Here is a 20,438-nt window from a genome sequence, read left to right on the forward strand (position 1 = left end):
GAGACTGCCGTTGGCCGGCGGCCATCCCCTAACAATTTGCCGAAAAGTGGGACAAAACTGGGAATGAAAATTTAAAAAGGGGGTTTTCTCTCTCTAGGAAGGACCTTCTCTCTCTAGCCAAGTTCTCTGTATAAGAGAGTCAATAATTGAGGACCTTGGGCTAGAAAACTTAGATCAATCTTCTTTTTGTTGGATGAAGCATATATTGAGGCACTTAATATTGCCATTTTACAAAAGTTATTTCATCAAGTTGAAGTGTTGGTAAATTACACGTTTTAGGGCAATTAAACTGTGACTTATTATTAAGCACCTTCTATTAAATAAATGTATTTGGAAAGCTCATCTCTTATGACAGCTAATATTTATAGCATTTATCTACATTTTTTATCAAATGAATGTGTTGGAAAAAGTAATCTATTAGGGCATCTTATGAATGCCATTTGAATATTATATTCCATCAAGTTCATGTGCCTAAAAAATTTAGTTGTTTGGGCACATAAAGGTGCCCTAACCCTATGTCAACACTACTTAAGTGACATCATTATAAGACGTTTCAATAGATAAAGAGCACTAACATATAAAGTGCCCTAATAGCTATTTTTTTTGGAGTGGTTGTCTGTTATTGACTGACAAAGTATATGCATTTCATCTTGATTTGACAGACAGATCCAGTAGACAAATTATCATAAATATATGTTAGAGATATTATCAGATTACACAGTGTGCTAAATGTGATTGTATTTGATTGTGATAGCTATTTACTTTCAGGTTATAGCGAGTTATTCAATAGGGATTAGGTATGAAAATGCTCTTCAGCATAGCTTTTTATTCGCAGACAAATGGACAATTTGAGAAGTCTATTCAAGTATTGGAGGATCTTCTGAGAATCTATATTTTAGATTTTGGTGGTAGTTAGGTGTTGACCTCAACATAATATACAAAAAAAAATTGAAATACCTGCAAACTACTAGCTGCACATCTCAAAATCCTATTGATTTTTTTTTTTCTAAAATTCTCTATATTCCAGCAAAAAATCTCAGAAACCTCATATCCCTACTGGTTCTATCAAAATCCTGGGTATCTCACTGACTAACTCGATAGAGCTTCCATTCTTGTTGTTAAAATGAGACCCTCCAGAGCCTTCTCATCTTCTTCACAATCGTGAATCCTTCCAGATCCTTTGCCCCTATTCTTCTGAAATCCCATCTCTGCCAAACTCTCCTGTCACGCAAATTCCAGTCTCCGATTCGCTACTTCCTACTTCAATAGATCCCCCATCCGATCCCCTCTCAACCTTTGAAGCCACAAAACCTCTTCATCCTTGCCAAACCTGAACCCCAACCTCTGCTTCGGCCTTCCAACTTCCTATCTGCATCTCTAAGAATCCTATCCAACATTCAAGGACCAAACGTATTGACATAAGACATCACTTTATTAGAGACCTTGTGGCCAAGGAGACATTGAGTTACACCATGTGACAATTGAGAATCAATTGGCTGACATCTTTACTAAACCACTGGCTTTTGACACTTTCAGAACCTTAAGGGCTAGATTGGATGTGATTAACTTAAATGTATGAACTTGTTTCTGAATCTTCTGTTTTATTGTTTTTTTTAATTTCTCTTTGCTTACTAGTTTTGTTTCTCTTTTTTAGTTTTTCTTCTTTTATGATCACTATTGAAATGATATTTTATAACATGTTTTGCTTTTTAAAAATTTATAATCAATGTTTTATATCTCTTAATCTATTAAAAGGAGATAACACCGTTGATTGTGTCTCTTTCTCTAGCCCATTTTAGTGGTGTAATTTTCTTTTCTAAATAAAAGTCTATCTCAAATTAACAATAAGACCTTGCTATTGAGATCTTTTCTACCTTGCTATAGTAATCTTGCTTATACTTATAATGATCAAAGTTTTTATATTACTTTAAGATTTCTCGTTATCCTATCATTGCATTTATCATATTATTTTTAATTCTACTTTGTGGTTTGTTCTTCCCTATATTAGAGAGTGAGTTTTTCTTCTCTAATATCTAGAAGATATCCACACAATTAAGAATATTTAAGAGTTTTTAAAAGAAATATAGCTTGCAAAAATATATATATAAAAGCGCCCAATGATGCCAAAACAAAAGATGCGCAATGACGCCAAATTGAAAAGTATACACAAAGTGTATCAAAATAAAAAGATGCGAAAAGTGTGTCATTCAAATTGACAAGAGGCATAAAATGAGCCAACAAAAAGGAAGTTCTCTTCTCTTTTCGAACTTTTAAAAACTTAGAAGAATTCATATATCACTTGAGATTTACAAATGATTGATTTCGAATTTTCACGATTGTGACAAATTACTTTGATACATTATTCTATAAGATATTTTTTTAAAACCAAGTCTTGAATGAATCTCTTTTTCTTATCCAATTGAGTTTTCTAAGTTAGGTCTTTTAATTTCAAAGGATAGTTTTGCCCTACGAGAAGTTTGAGATAAGAGTTAACAAGATCGAATATTTTACCATCTTTTTCAGATTTTGACGTTATTAACTCAATGGTCTTACAAATCATTAAAATCATTCACCTGGAGACCATGTCATATTCATGCTTTGATTTAAAAAAAATACTTTTCTTTCATTCTTTTTTCTATTCTTTTTTGGTTTTTTCCTCCTTTATTGTGATGTTAAAATGGGAGTAGTGTTTGTAGTAGTTTTTTTTAGATTTGATTATTTAATTATTTGTCATCATAAAAAAGGAGGAGATTATTGAGAATCTATTTTTTAAAGAATATAATTTTGATGATAGTAAATACTTATATTTCTCTACGACTGTCTTGCCTTCTAACATTTTAGGTCTACAAGATCAAACTGCAATTTGAACTAGCTCAAGATTGGGTAGCGTAGGTCTGAGTCAGTTTGTATACTTTTTCCTTTCTTGAATCTATTGTAATCGAAGTGGTTCCTGATGCTAAGTAAACTTACACACACACACTTGGGAGAATTTTTCTGAATGCTTTTAGAGTTATCTATTTTTGCTCACATCGTCCGGGATGATCCAACTATGGTCCTGGAAGATCAGCTGAAAATAGAAACTCTAATTAGGGCATCCTGGTTCCTTGGGGGTTCTAGAGAGGTAAACTTTAGCATTTGATTAAGGTTCTCTGTCTGCTTTAGGAGGAAGCAAAAGAAGTTGGATTTTCTACCTACTTTTGGAGGAAGCAAAAGGAGTTGGGTTCTCTGCCTCACCTAGGTTGGTGGAAATGAGGTTTGTAAAGACTTCTTCGCCTTGCTGTGAGGGCAAAAGAAAATACACTGAGTTTAGTACAATACTCGGAGGGCGCCTTCGGGGAATGGACGTAGGTCGTGTTGACCGAACCACTATAAATTTATGTGTTCATTATTAGTACTTATGCATTTAATTTCTGCACTCTAAATTTTTGTGGTGAATCTTGATTTTTATTTTAAGATTGTGTTTTGATTGAAAGATTTTTTAAAATACCAATCCCCCCTCTTGGTTAGCCTTGGGACTAGTTCATAAGGGCTTAATATTCCTAACAAACTTTCAGGGGAGACGACGAAAGGATTTTGAAATTTTGTCTGAAAAGGAAAAGGACATGAAATAAATATGGGACTTTATTTGGACTAAATTTGGACATCAAATGAACTAAATGAAACTTGAATTCAAACTTGAGTACAAAGAACTTCGACTCAAATGAAATTGCACTTAGCTTGAATCAGGGATTTAATTAAATGAATAATCAATTTAGTGATTAATTTGAATCGTAATACTAAGCTCTAAATAAAAACAACATTGAAGAGTATCATTTCAATTTGAAAGTGAACACCAAATAAACTTGTTTAAAATGTTGAAAATGAATCTCAAACATATAAACTTGAGACTCATGAAGGAAGCTATCCAAGTATGATCAACATACAAGCAAGAATCAGGTGGAAGTGCGATGAACATGAACTTAACTCGAAGTTGAACATGACTAGGATAAATGAGCAACAAAGAAACTTTATTTGAACAATAACAATCAATTTGTGGCGATCTTATCAATTGAAATTGAAAATATTGAGCATGATATCTAACCCATCATGTATATGAAAAATCCTATTTGAAGATAAATAGCTTGCAAGTGAAGATTGTTACAAGCAATAAGAAGACTCCACGAGATGTGGTTTGATCACAAAATCATGATCATTGATCTTGATTCATCCAAAAGAAAGAACTCATATGAATCATAGTAAATGAAACAAATCTCCTACAAACTAATTACAGTTGTCTTAGAGATGCAGACGATAGTCCCTATAAGATTTGGAAGACATGCACAATAAATTTAGCAATATCTCTACCCCACACAATCATGCAAAAACAATCAAATAAAAGACTACATTCTCGTTCATGTTCTGAAGATTGATGTGCTATGAGCATAGAAAATTTCTGGCTAATATGCACAAAGAAGTTGTTGATGGTTATAATTCAATCGTTACTCAACATTAACATACGAACGAACATATTAAGCTTTCCATGAATGATGAGCCTTGCATACAAATAGCGAGTATCTCGCTGACTACCTCTATAAAGCCTCCATTCTCATCGTTAAAATGAGACCTTCCAGAGCCTTCTTTGCTTCTTCATAATTATGAATCCTCCAAATATTCTGCCCCTATTCCACTCAAATCCCATCTCTGCCAAGCTCTCCTCCCGTGCAAATTCTAACCTTTGATTCTCTACTTCCTACTTTGATAGATCCCCCATCCAATCCCCTCTCAACCTTTGTAGCCACAAAACCTCTTCATCCTTGTTAGATCCAAACACCAAACTTCGCTACGGCCTTCTAGCAGCAACCTCATGCAAGATCTCCGGCCTCAAGCCCACACAGTCGAAGACCTCTACTCTTCTGATTCCCCTCATAGACAAAAGCCATAACTCCATGCCACTTAAGCCTCTCTGCCCTCATAGACCCAATCTAAGTTCTTCAGTCCAGAGAGAGAGAGAGAGAGAGAGAGAGAGAGAGAGGGCGAGAGAACTCCATACCTCACAAATAGCCGAACAAGTCTCTACCTCCTGCTATGATCCACATAATCGACTGCTTATAGCAAAAGACCCCAAGATCTTTAACCTTCGACCTCTACACCTTAGCTAGATCTGACGCCTCTATCCTAGCCTCCTTCCCTATCCATAGCCATTTCTAGTAGCCAAATTAACCATGATCTCTATAACCCACTCTGCCTCTTCCTCCATCCAATCCAATCTCTTACTTGTTGTGCCTACTGTGACGCCCCAGGCATCCATAGTGAAAGGATTCGTCGACAGTCTCAATCAATCTCCATTCCTTTAACCATGATCTCTATAACCCACTCTGCCTCTTCCTCCATCCAATCCAATCTCTTACTTGTTGTGCCTACTCCTCAAGCCCCAGTTGAAGACCACCTCTCGCCGCTTGCTACCCAACGCCTCCTACTCTTCCCATTCACAAATCCACCCCTATCCTCGACATAAATCCCTATTCAAAGCCGCATGCTTTCTAATCTTCCTCAAGCCATGATCACTATCTGTACTCGCAAATCCTGCTATCTCACCCGATCTTAGGTATATATTTTTATTTCATATTATTTATTTTTATCAATTGTTATTAGTTATTAATTATTATTATATAGTTATGTGTGTGTGTGTGTTAAGCAAAACAAAGGAAAGAAAGTGTTTTCAAAAAAGAAAAAAAAAAAGAAAAAGAAAAAAGAAAAAACAGGAAAAAAAAAGAGGAAAAAAAGAAGAAGAAGAAATTTGTTTGTGCATTTTCCCTCATCATAGTCGCCACCAACATTGCAAATTTATAATCTCTCCAAATTGGGGAAAAAACATTTCGACACTTGTAGCATGGCGAACAACCACACATGCATGCTTTTCTTAGCACAGTGGAAGTAAGTTTATCACGATACTTGTAGTGAGACGAGTAATCCCCTCATAAAGTCCTATTTTTGGTGTTCGCAGCGTGATGATGGGCCCCCTATACACGCTTTTCTCTAGCATGGTGGGTGAAAATTTGACGTGGCACTTACAACGAGACAGGTGAGCCTTATGCGAATTTCTATCAAACTCTCCTCCCATTCAAATTCCAGCCATTAATTCGCTACTTCCTACTCCGATAGATCCCCCATCCGATCCCCTCTCAACCTCCGAAGTCACAAAACCTCTGCATCCTTACTAGACACGAACCCAACTTTTGCTCCAGCCTTCCAGCTGCCAACCTTATACAAGATCTCTGACCTCAAGCCCATATAGCCGAAGACCGCTACTCTTCTGATTCCCCTCATAGATAGAAGCCATGCCTCACTGCCGCTTAATCCTCTTTACCCTCACAGACCCCATCCAAGTTCGTTAGACCAGAGAGAGAGAGAGAGAGAGAGAGAGAGAGAGAGAGAGAGAGAGAGAGATGTGTGTCTGTGTCTGTTAAGCAAAACAAAAGAAAGAAAGTGTTTTCAAAAATGAAAAAAAAGATAAAAAAGAAAAATAAAAAGAAAAAGAAAAAAAAGGAAAAAAAGAGAAAGATAAAAAAGATGTAGAAATATGTTTGTGCATTTTCCCTCATCATAGCCACCACCAGTGTTGCAAAAGTATAATCTCTCCATACTTAGGAAAACCTATTTTGACACTTGCAGCACAATGAATAACTACCCACGCATCCTTTTTTTAGCAAGATAGGAGAAAGTTTGTTATGGTGCTTGTGGCGAGGTGGGTAATTCCCTCATAAAGTCTTATTTCAAGTATTTATGATGCGCCGAGGGACCCCCTATATACACTTTTCTCTAGCATGGTAGAGGGGAACTCGGTACGACGCTTACAATGAGGCAGGCGAGCCTTGTGTGTGCTTTCTTAGTAAGGCGTGACAAAAATATAAGTACTCGTGTGCGAGGAAAAAACAACTTTTTCAAGTAGGTGCCCGAAGACCAATGCACGCCTTTCTCTGGCATAGTGGGATTGAAGACTTTTGGCCTCAGTGTCATCCGATACCACCCATTCACTCTTTTCTCTAGCATGGTGGGAGGCCTAGACTTTTGAAATTTCCCCCAAATAGGGGAGACGTTAAGAGGCTGTCGAACGTTTGTCTGAAAAGGAGAAGAACTTGAAACAAATAGGGGGCTGTATTTAGACATCATATGAACTAAATGAAACTTGAATTCAAACTTGCCTACAAAGTACTTAGACTCAAATCTGACTTGGACTCAAATGATATTGCACTTAACTTGAATCAACAATTTAATTGAATGAATAATCAATTTAGTGATTGATTTGAATCGTAATACTATGTTCTCAATTAAAAAAAAAGAGAAGAGTATCATTTCAATTTGAAAGTGAATACTAAATGAACTTGTGGAAAATGTTGAAAATTAATCTCAAACTTACAAATATGAGACACATGAAGGAAGGCTTCTAAGCATGATCAACATGCAAGCAAGAATCAGGTGGAAGTGCGATGAACATGAACCTAACTCCAAGTTGAATATGGCTAAGATAAATGAGCAACAAAGAAACTTCATTTAAACAATAACAATCAATTTGTGGGGATCTTCTCAATTGAAAATGAAAATATTGAGAAATTTGATATCAAACCCATCATGCAAATGGGAAATCCTCTTTGAAGATAAATAACTTGCAAGTGAAGTTTGTTTGCAATCAACAAGAAGACTGCAGGAGATGTGGTTTGATCACAAAATCATGATCATTGATCTTGATTCATCCATAAGTAATAACTCATTTGAATAGTAGGAAATGTAGCAAATCGCCCTACAAACCAATGACAGTTGTAGATGATTGTCCCCACAAGCACTATAAGACATGTGTAGTGAATTTAGCTGCATCTCTACCACTCACAATCATGCAACAATAAGCAAATAAAAGACTGCAGTCTCTTTCATGTTTTAAAAATTGATGTGCTATGAGCATAGCAAATTCATAGCTAATATGCACAAAGAAATTATTGAAGGGTATAACTCAATCGGTAGTCACCATCAACATGCGAATGAACACATTAAGCTTTCCATGAATGATGAGCCTTACATATAAAATACCAACAGGCTGTTATAATAGGAGGTGATAAATATTGCAGTATCTCCACAATAAATGCCAATTAAATATCCAAGAAGCATGTAAATTCCATACAGATGAAGAAATCTAAGGGAGAATAAATGTAATGAACTGTAAAGTATATTACATACAAATAAGGGCATTTATAAGAGGATGTAAGAGAGCTCTCATTCAAACAAAAGTCCAATCAAAGGTGATGGAAAATAATATGAGGTGGATACTAAACCGCCTCATAGTCATCAACTACTTAATATCAATTAAAAGCATTGATTCCTTATAATCAGAAGGATTTGATACATAGTCGAAATGAACAAACTGTTAGTATAAGATTGTGGCCCTAACTCCTAAACCTAAGGTATTAGTAAAGACGCAGTCATCTAAGGTTGAAATAATTTATTCTTTATTTAAGCCAACAATAGAAGATAATGATGATGACATAATCAAGGAGTTGCCTGCTAATTCCTATAGGAGTTCTAGGAAGAGAAAGCCAGATCAAATCATCATGGAGTGAGTGAATCTCAATTCAACCAAGTTCTGAACATTGAGTTGGATAAGATTATGATCAGTTGTTGTGCATCCAACATACCTCCTATGAACAAATATTAACATACTACGACAAACACAAACTTCTACAAGCTATCATAGAAGACCCGTCAAATGTTTAAAATTTTGCACATGAATCGTAATTTGTATACACATGGTATACAAAAGGGGTTAGTACAATCATGAAACTCTCATGTTTCAAGCGTGTTGTAGGAATAATTATGACATCTAGGGATGTTTTGTGGGTCAATAAATTTGAATCAAATCCTCCTGAGTAGGTAAATAGGAGTCAACAAGGTTCAATAAATAATTATAAAATGCCCCATAACACCCTCATGGGCCCTGACGAGCATGTTATAGGTACACATCTAACGTCAAGGGTTGATGCGCAGGTTAATAAATGAACACATTTTGAACCCAATCATTTTATATGAATAGATAGGAGTTGAACTACTCAAAGTATCAAATAGATATACGGTCAGTGTGTTGACCGAAATATCTATTTTATACTTTTATATAAGGCCTTCAAGGCCTCCAACAAAAAAAATTCATTAACAAAACTACAAAGCCACTAACAAACCTAATCCTTTATTGACAATTTGGCAGAGTTGACAAGGCTTAATTCTTAAATAAAAATGATCTCAAACACAACAACGATGGCCGTGCTAAATGCAGATCTTAATCGAAGGGGTTAATTTCAAATACGTCCCAAACGCCCACAAAAGCTTAAAAAAATCCAAAATCCCAAAGATCCAAAGAGGTTTAAAATTTAAATAACCCATCAAATCATTTAAAGTAAAATTCATCCACTCTCCATAATAGTTTTTGTTGGGATGGACAAATTAGATTTTACTTCAACTCACAGAGAGCCAATGCCTAGTCAAAATATTACTAGAATTCATTCTCAAATAATCTCATACCAATAAGGACATGGTACGTATCCTCTGACCTGCGGTTTAGTAGCCAAATGGCACTGCAGGATAAATGATTATGACCCAAGGCCCTCTGAACTGAGTGGTTTTTTTGCCAAATGGCACCACTAAATTACGATTATGGTTAGAGCTAATACATTCATTAGTGACATTAAATCCTTGAGATATGAATCATATGATATAATTGATAGGGCACAAAACCCTTTGTTAGATATGGTTGATTCAAATTTATCCCCTTAGACATACATTAACCCCAGGTCTATATCCCCTTGGACGAAGAAACCTATAGCTATCAACAAGGATCCTTTTGTCAGGTTGGGTTGAATGCCTCCTCTGACTAAGTAGACCAGGGACTACGATGACACGAGATGATGGAACCATGGGATCTTTATTGGGTCCATCATCCCTTACCCCACCATCTTCTTTAAGTGAAAGATGGCGAAATTCTAAATTTTAAATACCAAAATTCCAATATCTAAACCCATGCAGCTACTATATGCCAGATAACACGTATCTTTGCGTATATTATCGACGACTAGCCTTAATCAAAAGTTCTCTCTTGTTATCGGGAGGGGTAATTAACTATAGGGGCCCTCGCCTATAGAAAACCAAAACTCAGATCATAAAGTCCTCATAAAATGATAGTAAAATCTCTAGGTAGTGTCTTATCTACAAACCCATCCGCCTTCCCAAAATTTACCCCAAAACTTATTCCGTTAAAACTCCCCTGAAAAAGCAACGAGAGAGGCCAAAGTTGAATTTTCGGAGCCCATATTAGGAATATCATACTCTTTTGATAGAGTTTACTTTTGATAATAGCTATCAGTCTAGCATAGGCATGGCTCATTATGATGCTCTGTAAGATAGGAAGTAAATGACTCAATTATCTTTAATAGAAGTGGGTGATCGACATACGATAGGATCGATATTTCTAAATGACACTACAAAAAAAGATCTGTCTAATCAAAGAAAGATTGAAGGCTACATAGGATAGGTAGAAGAAATATTATAATTAATGACACATGATAGACAGAAGAAATATTATGATTAACAACATAGAATAGTTGGGTTTCAAGTTGGTGATTTTATTTATATCCTTGCAGAACTATGAAAGGCATTAGAATATTTAGAAGAATCAGTAAGTTGAGTTCCAGGTACATTGGACCTTTTAAGGTTATTGAGAGAAATAGTTGTTCTGCTTATAGGATATTGTTTCCTGATCACATGTCAGATATACACGGTGTATTTCATATATCTTCTTTAATTATGAGTAAGTACGTATTTAATTCTAAGAATAAATTATTTGCTGATGATATTGAGGTTCTTCCTAATCTACACTATAAGGAAGAGCTTGATATGATTCTAGTATATAATGTCAAGAAATTAAGGAGCAAAAGGATTCTGTTGGTTAAGATATAGTGAAAACACATGACCGCCGGAGAGGCTAGTTGGAACAAGAAGTCTTAGATGAGAAAGTTAAATCCATATTTTTTCTGACTTATTTTGATTTAGAAATGTCGATGATGATATTTTTCTGAGGGGAGAGTTGTGGTACCTCCATATTCAATATTTAAATCAATCTATTTTAACCCAATTCAAAAGAGATAATTGCTTGAATCTTTGCATTTTGAGCTCTTTTATATGTGTCTCAAAATGATTAATTTGTATGTATGCAAAAGTTCTGCATTTTTTCTGGAATGGGATTTAAGTTTTGAATGCATATTAATGAAATCTGGAATTTTCCCCCCTGAATGCCTAAGTGTTATGTTTTCTGGCATCCTAGCATTAGTGCCCGATGCTCAAATAGTGGATCCTAGACGTTCGACAAAATTTTGTACTTAAAATTTTCCAAATCCACTATCATTCTGTTATGTTCCTTTTGAGCGGTGCCTAGATAGAGAGGGCTTTTTAGTGAGATATCGTCCATTTTAAGAGGCTTCACATTAATTTTAGTCATCGGCCTAGTTAGAAAAGTTTCTCCAATCGATGTAGATTATATTTTATCTATTTAAGTTTTCAATAATTGGATGTTTTGGGGATTTTTTTTTGATTGAATATTCAAATTTATAATTTGGTTTTACAAAAATAAAAATTTATCAAATTCTAGTAACTTTTATCTATGTATTTTTTTAAATGTTATTAGTATGTATGTTCTAGTCATTTTAAATATTTATTCAAGATTTTTTGTCTAGTGATTTTGAAAAGTAGTGAGTTTTATTAATTCAAAATTTTATTTTGACATCTATACACAATCTCTTGTAATTTGGTTAATTTTTAAAAATGTGATTTTTTGATCAATAAGATTTTTGGTGCCTACCGTTTAGGCATTTTGAAAAGTTTTGAATTTTTTTCAATTATACTTTACTTAATGTAATGCACTGAAATATATGTATATTGATTGAATGTGAAATTCTTTTAGCGAAGATAAGAGATTCAGTTGGCTGAGAGACACTTTGTTTTTTTTTTTTTGAAAAATGCAAATAGCAATTGGCATTAACGAAAAGGAAACTAGTTACAAGAGTAAGAGTCCTCACATTCCTTCATAGTTAAACTAGATAATTTAGAAGGAATGTTGGCAAAAGAAAAACTATCAAAGTAAAAGTCATTGCTTAAAGCTAAAGTAGCACAACCATCCGTTACTTTATTACAATCTCTATGAATATGATTAAAAAAAACCTTATTAAAATCATTAAGAAAAATAAGATCTTTTGTAAGATTTTCCTCATACCTTGTACTCGGATGGAATTTGAACTTATTCAAAGAATTTTGAATGAAATTGATGATATTAATGTTATCACCTTCAATGATGACACCTTTTGCCTCAAGCATCCAAGGTTGAATGAAATCCTTAAGAATTAACACAGCATCAAGCTCAAGTTTTGAAATATCCCAATGAATCTTCTTTTTGCCAAAAACCAATAAGAGTCTTCCTTTGTGGTCTCTAAAAATACCACCAATACCGGCTTGATTTGTTTTCAATAAGGATGCATCAATATTTATTTTGATCCAATCTACTGGTTGAAGGTGGCAAGAATTAGAAAACTCCCTAAGGAGATTAGCACCCCAGCTATCTAGATTAGGAAATAAACTTTGATTTGCCAAAAAAAGTACATTTGCCGCTACAAAAGAGCTAGAAGGAACTGAATTACCGTGAACTAATTGATTCCTGTTTTTCCAAGATAGAAAAACTGCTGTAAGATAAATCTTCACCATATTAGGAAAACGAGAATAGAGCTTTCTTAATTCTTGAAGGTAATTATCAAGAGATTGAAACAAAGGAATAAAAAATCCCCATTTCCTTATTCTGAAAATAATCTCTTTTAAGAATTTGCAATGAACTATTATATGCTCATAGTTCTCAATCACATGACATCCTCTTGGACATTGGTCATTAAGGATTAAATTCCTATATTTGAGAAATTCAAATGTTGGAATAGCAAATTTACTCAATCTCCACCAAAAAAGTTCAACTCTTGGATTAAGCTTTATTTCTCTAATCCAATCAGTAAAATCACAATCACGTTCCTTGGATTGATATTTTAATGATTCTTCGTAAGCCATAGCAGTTATCGTCTTACCATTATTCAGATTTTGGTTTACATAAAACATCCCATGCAACATAATGTAAACCTTTTTTTCCCCCACTTTTATGCCAAATGAAATCTTTGCAATATTGATCCACTTGATGCAAAATTTTCTTAGGAATCAAAGAATGAGTTGATAGAAAACTTGGCAAAGTTAGAAGAGAAGATTTAACCAAAGTTATTTTACCCACCATAGAAAGTTGTTTGCATCCCCAAGCATTCAACCTCTCTAGGATAGTATCTATCATTTGCTGAAAATCAAACGATCTGAGCCTTCTCAAAGCCATTTTAACACCCAGGTAATTCATCTCTTTCACCTCTTTGAAACCCAATTCCTTCTTAATATGTTTCTTCATATGAAGCTTAACCATTTTCCCAAATAGGATATGGGATTTGGAAGCATTAATATTCTGTCCTGACCAACTGCAGAAATCAGAGATAATGATTTTTAGTTCATGAGCTGCTAATGAAGATGCTTTGGAAAATTAATACATCATCTGCAAAAAGAAGATGTGTTATTCTTTGATTTCTGGGTGTTAAACAAACTCCCAATTGATGGCCTCTTTGATTTATTGCAAGAGAAAGAAGTTGAAAACACATTATGAACAAATATGGAGATAGTGGGCGGCTGCCAAAGCCCACTTCCAGCTTTAATCCAATTGGAGAGTTTCCCATTTAAGATGATTGAGAATCTGACATTCATGACACATTCCATGATGACTTTGCAAATGGATGTAGGGAATTTGTAAGTTTTTATGACTTGAAGCAATGAAAGCCATTCCATACTATCAAAAGCTTGTTCCATATCTAATTTTATAGCCATTAAACCTTTCTTGTCTTTAGAAGTCTTGAACTTGTTGAAGATTTCTTGAGCAAGTAAGCAATGATCGGACATGGATCTCCCTGGAATGAAAGCAATCTGTTCTTCCGAGATTAATTTGGAGATACAGAGCTTTATTCTATTAACAAGCATGGTTGCAACCAATTTGTAGGAGGTTTGACATAAACTTATTGGTCTGAAATTTGAATGAACAGTCGGATGCTTGATTTTGGGGATTAATACTATTAAAGTATCCTTCCAATCTTCAATCATGTAACCAGATTTAAAGAATTTGTCTACTGCTCTCCAAGTTGAATCTTTTACAATATTCCAAAAATTTTGAAAAAAGACAGGCGAAACACCATCTAAGCCCGGAGATTTATTTCTCCCTTGCTGAAAGACATCAGTTTTACGCTCTTCTTCAGTGAAATCAGAGCTTAAGAATTTAATGTCCAGATCATTGAGCTTTTTATCTTCAGGGAAATGTGGCCAATTATCTAAATTGCAGTTTTTTGAATACCATTTTTTCTCAAAGAATCGCTGAAAAACAGCTGAAATCTGCTCAATATCTTCTACCAAGATATTCTCATCATTCTTGATTTTTCTAATTAGATTTCCATTTCTCTTTGCTGAAGCAAAATTGTGAAAGAAATTTGAGTTAACATCCCCTTCTTCATGCCATCTAACTTTGGCTCTTTAATTCCACCATGTAGATAGTCTTTTCAAAGTTATGTTGAAATCATTCACTTTAGATCTAAGTAATTTCAGTTTTTCAACTGATAGCCCACCAAGAGATGATTCCTTCAGCTGGAGATTAGAAATTTCCATTTTTAGCTCTTCTTTAAGAGAGTTGAGACATTTGCATTTGTTTCTACTCCAAAAGTAAAGAGACCTCAAAGATCTTTTAAGCTTCTTTTGTAGAATCTCCATATCATTTCCATAGTCAGTTTTCCTCCAAGCATTAGAAACATTGCTTTTAGCAGCAAGGTAAGAATTCCAGGTTTCTTCATATCTGATAAAATTAGTCTTAAATTGAGAATCCATCAATTTGAAGGCTATTGGACAATGGTCTGAAGCAATTCTTGCTAGGTGTTTGACATGAGCCAAAAGAACTTTTTGAAGAGCAGCGGTATTGAGAAGACATCTATCAAGTCTTTCCCATATTCTCAAATTCCCTTCCTTGTTGTTGCACCAAGTATATTTAGGACCAATGGTACCTATATCATGAAAATCATTGTTAGTCATAAACATTTTCATTTTTTGAGGACCTTTAGAGAAAGGAATCTCTTCCCCCCTCTCTTATCATCATTTGATAATAAACAATTGAAATCTCCTCCAATAATTGAAGGAATGTCTTCTATTGTTGCCTTTTCAATCATCTCCCAAAGATTTCTCCTTATCTGATAGTCTTTGTTTGCATATACAGTTCCCACCATCCAATTGCCAAATAGAGGAGATTTAAGCATGCCAATAACAGCTTGAGATGAGTGATCCAATACTTCAAAAGAAATTATGTTCTTGTTCCACAAAGTAATGATTCCACCTGAATTGCCTTCAGAAGGATGGTGAAAGAAGTCCCAATCTTTACCAATAACTTTATCAACATCAATTCTATCAAGATTAGTGATTTTGGTTTCAACAAGACTAATAAAACAACCTTCATTATCTTTTACTATCTCCTTGAGATAGAGGGAAGCCTCCTTCTTATTGGCCCCTCTACAGTTCCAGAAAATAAGGGAAGTCATTGATGCAAAGGTGGGTGTACATCCCCACCTTTCTTTTTGTTTTTGATCAATCCTCTTCTGCTCTTAAAGAGATTCTCAACGAGACCCAAATCTCTGATTTCTTTTGATAATTTAACTTTCCCTGATGTTGTTTTGATTATATCTTCAGCTTCACCTGTAATAACATCATTTGTTGTTAACAAATTTTGATTGTTTGAATTCTCCGGAGAAGCAAACTTAATAGCTTTTGGTAACAGAATTTCTGTTTGAATATGTTCATCAACACTAGTATTTTCCAATATATCTTCCTTCCTTGTTTCATCAAGTGTTTCTTCAAGAGCACTGAAATTATTCTGTAGACGTATATCAGAGTTGTTAAAAGTAATACCTCTAGTATCAGCATTTTGTTCAGAGTTGTTAAAAGTAATACCTCTAGTATATCAGAGAGACACTTTGTTGGAGGTAAAAAATAATTCTAATATTTGTTATGTGATAAAAATTTTGATGCCTAGGGATACTATGATATTTTCTATGATGAGATTTGTTGGCAGAGAGAAAATATTCTATTTTCCCCATGAAGGGATTATGTTATTTGTTTGTATATACTAGAAGTTGGAACCTGAGGACTATTATGATATTTTCTATATGATATTTGTTTATGTTTTACTCTCAGCACATTTTCAATAGTTATTTAAATTCATATTACAAATTTAATATATGTATCTATTTTAGTTTTAGCTTTTTGTATAGTGCTTCAGTTTATTATTACAACATCGCAATTTTAGTCATTTTGGTTTAAGTTATTGTTTTCTATTTTAGGCTATGATAGTCAACTGACCCGTGTTAGCTCATTCTTGCTTTTGCTTTCATTTTTAGGTTAGGGAAAGGATAAGGAGTGAGCTAAGTACTTTGATAGTAGGCTCGATCTATGTTGTAGGCATGCTTCTTTGTTAGTTTCATTTTCATAGGATTGGGTCTATTTTATTATACTTTATATTATCAAGTACTATTATAAATAGACCTCAAATTGTACATGTATTTTGGAATGATATATAAAAAATTATTTTTGAGATTTAATTTTCCACTTTATATTATATTCAGTAATGGCTTTGTGAAATATAAATTAGAAGTTTCAAATTTTTAGTACTTCTCAAACTAGTTCTTGAGATCACTTTCTTGTTTTTGTCATGATCGGGCATGATATAACTTGTGTGGTATTCGGTCATATTGGATTCGGTTGTGACATTGAAGTAGTAATCCCTTGGTAGAGTAAGTCACCTCTAACTATTACTTCATGTCCAAATGCTAAAATTCTCACTCTGACATGATATATAAAGACGACTACTCAAAAGGGTTTAATAGTGGTCGGTCAAAGATTGTGTTGTACATAGTTGGTGCATCAACTATTATAAAATAAAAAATGAAAGTGAATAAGCCCTTCTCACTAGGTATTAAATAGGGCAATTACCCTTCTATTTTTTTACTAATCCTGGACAAGCTAAAAAGAGAATTAGAAGTTAGTCACAGGCAAGATGCACCAATATTCATTCTCTAATAGAGACTCTCAAAAAAGATATTAACCAACCTCTATGCATATATAAGAATAATGTAGATGTGGTAGTTAGTTTTGAGTATTAGAAGTTAGTCACAGGCAAGATGCACCAACATTCATTCTCTAATAGAGACTCTTAAAAATGAAATTAACCAACCTCTTTGTGTATATAAGAATAATGTAAATGTGATAGTTAGTTATGAGTATTGTGATGACCACTACATTATTGTAGGAATTACCATTTATCGGTCAATCAGCTTTAGTAAAATAATAAGGACCCTCAAGGTATTCACCAAGTTCACTTCTCATAATCTAGGACATTTATGGGTAATTATGTGGGAAGTCTTTTCGCAAGCTCTATAGATGATGGGAATCATTCTAGTAATGAGGACCACTTATGCTTGAATCGGTTTGTTGTAAACTTACTCCATTGGCACCTTCCTTGATCTTAGTCCTGCATAAATAAGAACAAAATTCTTGAAGTTTACCTTTTTTAATGAGTTGCTTTAGTAAGATTCATTGGTGTTGATGTTTCATATAGTAATGGTCATTTCCATAATGAAAAGCATAGTCCCAAAGGTGACTACTGGCCCTCATAAGCATTGACCTATTAAAGAAATCCTTATTTTAAATGACATCAATTGACTCAATCAACAAGACTATCGCAGTAGAGTCATAATCGATAGTGAGTGAATTGGAGGTAGCAGTATACCCTTCACCATGGTGATAATCACATTGCTCCTTAATGTATACTCGCCAATCAATGGTATGAGTTCTCTTATGCTATGTGGATCTTTTGTAATCATAGTAGAACCTCCTTTTGCCCGACTCATGGGCCAGCTTCTATGGTCCAGAAGGTTACTTCAAATTTTTTATATATGACTCCTCTCCTTTCTCCTGGTCGTCATATAGACATTGCTCTCAATATTGCACTCAAGATTTATATAATTATTAGCAAGTTTTGAAAACTAGGTTAAAATCCTAGATTACTACAAAACGAGTGCATATTAGATTGCCTTATTGAAGACCTTGGGTAAGAGCAATACAAACTATATCCATATCCAAATCTATCACATCGACCATCTCCTTATGAAACTGAGTGATAAAACTCCTAGTAACTCACTAGACTTTTGTCTCATCCTTAGTAAGGCTTGAGAGTTTTTTGGAAAATTGTACGTATTAACAAACCATGTAATGAACATTCTATTGAACTCAACAAAAGATATGATCAAGTTGTTGAAAGACATGAGAACCACCCAAAAGGTAACTCTTTAAAGTTATTAATAAATAACTTGCAGTTTAATGCATTGAAGTGAAATAATTGACTCTGGCAAGAACCATCATTACCTTATGTGAATCCAAATGGAGGATCTTGAACATAACCGGAGGCCCTTAAGATTTGTGCCGTATTTCCCTCCCTGTAAAACTTGTGCCGTGAAAACCATCAAATGAATTGATCATCATCTTAAGTTGTCACTCTCAATAATACAACTACTAATTAATCTTTTATATTAAATTGAGTCTTCAAATTATAGAGAAGGGCAATATCTTTTAATATTTATGAATCAAATTCTATGATTTTCTCTATCCAAATAACCACCCATAGATTTGATTTATAAAAATCACATTTAATACTACTCTGGCAAACGTTTTAGTCAAAACTAAAGAAAATAATAATAGCCCATCAGCAACCAATAGATTTGATTTAACTATTTATTCTTTTAATATAAAACTTATGCAATTATAAATTTTTGTTTGTTTTCTGAATTATCATGTCCGAATTTTCTGAATTTCTATGTCCAATTAAAATAATCATATTTTTTTCGGATAAAATTGATACTACTCATTATAATTCGATCTAAATTGAAATTATATCAGATCATTTTTTAGTCAGATCTATTAACTTAAATTGTCACTAATAATTCCATTGTCATTTCTAACGGCTCTTTTTTCGGCTAATAAAAGAGATTCATAAACCGGCTCTTAAAGGAAAGCTAGCCGACCGTTGGCTCTTCATCAGCTATTCAAATATTTAAAAAGGGATCTGTTCTACCATTCTAAGAAACACCAGAGAAGACTTCTCTCTCTCTCTCTCTCTCTCTCTCTCGATGGTTTGTAGCGAGCTTGGCTGCTGCATATTTGTCCGGCGATCTTCATCACACCGCTACCAAACACTTCCGGCAATCGACAGCAGCTGTTCTGCTCTTCCAGTAGCAGCTTCCCAAGCAGTGAGGGTGGTGGTGGGGAAGGAGAGAAGGGAGTTCTTAGTCGACCCATTTGTTTTTCAGACAGAGCCATTTAGGGTTCTAATGGAGATGGCGTGCAATGGAAGGGGAATCATTGGCGATGGAGAAGCTTTATTCTTCCACGTCGATTCCATTCTCTTTGATCATATGCTCTGGTCTGTCTATAACGACTTCTCCGATGATTCGTATTCATCTTCTCCACTGTTTCGGCTCAATCTTAGGGAAATCATAGAGTTTTATTCTCAGGATTTATGAAGAGATAAGCGTTTTTATTTTTTATTTTTTATTTTAAATTCTTTGTGAAATCATGTTTATGCGTATTTATAGGATTGCATCTGCAAATGGATTTATGTTATTTTTTTCGATATTTCTTTTTTGAATTAAGGCCATATAATTTTAAAATTGGAATTTTGCAGGTAGGGATCTCTCAAGTCAATCTTATCCTGGCTCAATTGGACTTAGAAGTCAAGTCAAATTTATTTAGGACAAATTTTAAGGAGATAAATTAAAATTTTTTAAAATAAAAAGTGTCATAAAATATATTTAAAGAAGAGCAAAAATGTTTAAAATAAACATAAAATTATTTTACGTTTCCTTGAAAACGCAATTTTATGTTTATGAGAAAACATAATTTTATGTTATTTTAAAGAAACTGTAATTTAATTTCACATTTTCTAAACAAAATTTGAAATTATACTATGTCTAACATTTGATAAATATAAAACTTAGTGAAAATGATATGAAAACCCAACTTGGGGAAGTGGTGGGAGAGGTTTGAGAGATTCAACTTAGAATCTTGTGTAAACACAAACCAAGCAAAATCGAAACAAATTATGATTTTGCTTTGTTTGGGATAGCTATCTTATTGTTTCTTAAAGTAGTTTTCTAGTACAAAAATTCTTTGCGACTATCACTGAGAAGATTCTTTGATCTGTAGAATCGAGATTTTATAACATCACA

At 34.0% G+C, this 20,438-nt stretch overlaps 1 long non-coding RNA gene across 1 annotated transcript in view; it reads left to right on the plus strand.

Moving 5' to 3' along the window:
* Positions 1–19,339, plus strand: part of LOC110109155 — a 42,332-nt gene extending 22,993 nt beyond the window's left edge. The window contains exon 3 of the long non-coding RNA XR_002304543.2: positions 19,198–19,339. This is a non-coding gene — a long non-coding RNA (uncharacterized LOC110109155). The remainder of the gene's footprint in view (positions 1–19,197) is intronic.
* Positions 19,340–20,438: the final 1,099 nt, after the last annotated feature.

The sequence above is a fragment of the Dendrobium catenatum genome, unplaced genomic scaffold (genome assembly GCF_001605985.2).
Source record: "Dendrobium catenatum unplaced genomic scaffold, ASM160598v2 fragScaff_scaffold_1220, whole genome shotgun sequence".
NCBI lineage: Eukaryota > Viridiplantae > Streptophyta > Magnoliopsida > Asparagales > Orchidaceae > Dendrobium > Dendrobium catenatum.